Source organism: Tupaia chinensis, unplaced genomic scaffold (genome assembly GCF_000334495.1).
Source record: "Tupaia chinensis unplaced genomic scaffold, TupChi_1.0 Scaffold000225_1, whole genome shotgun sequence".
NCBI lineage: Eukaryota > Metazoa > Chordata > Mammalia > Scandentia > Tupaiidae > Tupaia > Tupaia belangeri.
The window spans coordinates 3,028,954-3,032,082 of NW_006159700.1; the positions used below are offsets into that span (position 1 = coordinate 3,028,954).

The following is a 3,129-nucleotide window of genomic DNA, read 5'->3' on the forward strand; positions in this document are numbered from 1 at the left end:
TTAAATTACCCCAGGGTCGAGCCAGTCATAAGTTATAGAAATGCCAAGGAATTCTCGAAATTTGCTTAAACCATTGAGAAAGGCCTTTGAATGGCAATGATAGCTTTACAGCTCCTAAGTTAGGACAGCCTCACTCCCAACAGAAGCTCTGTCTGCATCTGAGCTCTTCCTGTAATAGGTGGTGATAACCCTATTTTTTTCTTTGGAGCAGCAGAGTAGTGACCATTCTTCATCCCGCCCTTGTTCTGGTGAGCACATCAGATACAGCAGAGGAAATTGAGGATGCCTGGAGGGTAAGTGAGAAAACAACTTTAAAACATTAAAACCCCTTTTATTTCCCAACCATGCATGTTGTTTTCAGTTTTAAATTCGAATATACGTTTCATTCTGCCTGGAAATTTTAAGCAATTGTTAACCTATTTACAAACTTTTAAAGATGTTTAAAATTAACTGGAAAATGGTATTTGGGCATCTATTATTTATTTTTATTAAGTGGCATAAGACTCCCACCATTTTCTTAGTTATGATTATATTGACAGGATAGTTATGTATTATGTTCTAGAAAATACACATAAGATTTTGGGAAAAAAATCTTAATTTCCAGCTAGTCAAATGTTTCAGAAGGAGGAAGAGCCTGTAGGAGCTTGTGATTTAAGCAGTACTTAGTAATCTAGAATGTCAAGGCCATATTTCTGTTGTGTGCATGTATTTTGAGGATTTTTATTCCATTTTCATTTTCAATTCCTTTCCATTTCATGAGCCCCAAGTAATATATCTTGACTATTCCCATTAATTAGGATTTAGTATTCCCCTGCCAAAGTTAAATGGCTGTCTTTTTTTCTTCTTTTACAATTTTTTAATTGATATGTAATACTCGTACATATTTTTGGGGTACAATGTGTAATGATTAAATTAGAGTAATTAATATATTCATCTTAGCCATTTGTCATTACTTTGTGTTGAGAACATTGGAAATCCTGTTTCAGTTACTTTGAGATATACAATAAATTGTATACACCTTGCTGTATTTTATAACACTAGAACTTATTCCTCTGTTGTTTCTGTAATTTTGTTTCCATAAATCAACATTCACCTCCCCCCCATCCTTCCCAGCCTGTAGCAGGCGTTCTTCAACTCTCTCTCTCTCTGAGGTCACTTTTTCTTTTCTATTTCCACATGAATCTCACTGGGTTTGATGTCAGGGATCTAGCTTGAATCCTTCCCAAAGAAAACTGTCCCTACGTGCTTCCTACTGTTCTTCTCACCATTCTCTCGGTCTGGGCTTCTGGGACTCCTTGATGACAATGGAGAACAGACTCCAAATCACCTTCTGAGGTGTACTTTGACCAGCTATTTCTACAAACACTTCTCAGGCAGGTTACTTGGCGGCTGGGGACAGCACAACTGTCTTTCCCGTGGCAAGTAGTGAAGCATTGACACACCGTAAAGCATTGCCGGCCCTTGGTGCTGAGCTAGCACTGCGGCAAATGCGCCAAGTATGACGGCCCTAAAGGACCATATACCTGCCTTGAGGACCTTTGGACAAAATTCATCCCTAATAAAACATTGCCAAAATGTGGAGGGTTTTCTCTTTCCTGGACCTCTCAGCTGAGTGTTCTCTGGTTTACTTTTCAAGGACGTTTGGATACCTGACTCCATTCTCCAATTCCTGCAGGCAAAACCTTTTAGGGAAGACAAGGAATGTGAAGGTTGTGTAAAAGAAAGGAAAATAGAGGGCTTGAAAAAGAAAAAGAAAAAAAAAAAGCAGTTGACAGCAATAAACTGTAAATCCCCTATCTCTACCCTCCAGACCACATCCCAACCGAATCCAGCTCCACCCTGCCCGCCTGTAGACCTCTGGGGCTCCTGATTGAGAGTCCAGATACAGGGCACATATTCACGCGTGGTCCCCTTCGCTGGGTGGGAGCCCGGCCTGTGGTCAAGGTGTGGAACCTGGCTGGAGTTTCAATGTGTAGGATCTGCTCTCGGGGTTTTGGTGAGATTGAGAAGGGTAAGGTGTCTGGCTTGCAGGAGGGGGTGGTATACACCCCGGGGGTTCGGCGGGAGAGAAGTGAGGTCGCCTGAGGTTGAAGTCTGGTGTTCTTTAGTCATTCACCTGGCCCATCCAGGAGGCCACCGAATAGCTTTATTTGGACAGGGACAGACTCCGGGACACAACTGGGATAACCGGTATTCCTGGAAACTGCCTGTCAGACACCGGGGCATTTGGGAGAGGCACAGAAGGGACAGGCGCAGGGAGGAGGGGTGAGAAGTGGAGGGAGACGGACTGACTGGCCTGCGGGGACTGCGGTCTCCTCGCTGTATCTCCAGGGGCGGACTCGGAGACCCGAGTTCTGGGCTGGGATTAGGTCCCTAACTCGCTGCCGGACTTCGCAGCTTGCCTCTAATCCTCTGAACCCGGCTGGACTCTGATCTTTGCGTCCCCTTCCTGCCCTTTGACTCTGGCCCTGTACGGAAGCCCTGCTATGCCGCCCTGGGAAGAAAATGCATTCTCTGCTGGAGACGGGCCGAAACGGGAAGGCCAGGAGAGCGGCTTCTGTGATATGGATCACATTTATTTAGACACCTATATTAAAATTATTTTTGTTAAACACACACACACGCACGAGCCCCCAAAAAGCTCGGGCTGGAGCTTTGTACAGTGGCGTCCAGTGGCCGTTCTCTCCCACGAAGAGCAAGGTGGCCGGTGCGACACGCTTCCCTCCAGAATCTGCCACTTCGTTGTGCGCAAAACCTCTCCATGCCGCCCGGCCGGGCCCATGCACCTTCTTCCACTGCCCAGCCCGCTGACCTCCCCGATGGCCCTCTCGCCGCTTGCAGAGGGCGGGAAAACACAGCGAATGGAGCTGGCCAAGGCGAAGGTGCCTGCAGGCCCAGCAGGTTGTTGGTGGCCTGTGGGACCTAGCGCCCCGGGCGGGCGACTCCTGGGAACGGCGTGGCGTGGAGGGCGGCGCGACCCGCGCGCAGGGTCGGCAGGAGCTCGGCCTCCTGCGGCAGGGAGGCCCGGGTGGCCCAGAGGGGAGAGGGGCGGCCCGGAGTCGGCTGCAGAGCTCCGCCCCCGGCTGGGTATAAGAGCTGCGTCGGGCCCAAGGAGCAAGCGGCGGCGGG

At 48.4% G+C, this 3,129-nt stretch overlaps 1 protein-coding gene across 2 annotated transcripts in view; it reads left to right on the forward strand.

The window, feature by feature from the left end:
* The first annotated feature begins 219 nt into the window (after nucleotides 1-219).
* Nucleotides 220-3,129, forward strand: part of SLC40A1 (solute carrier family 40 member 1) — a 27,707-nt gene continuing 24,797 nt past the window's right edge. The window contains exon 1 of one of the 2 annotated variants that reach the window (XM_006147842.2): nucleotides 220-293. The gene's annotated coding sequence lies outside the window, so the exon portion shown is untranslated. The remainder of the gene's footprint in view (nucleotides 294-3,129) is intronic. The other variant, XM_027771570.1, reaches the window with a different exon arrangement.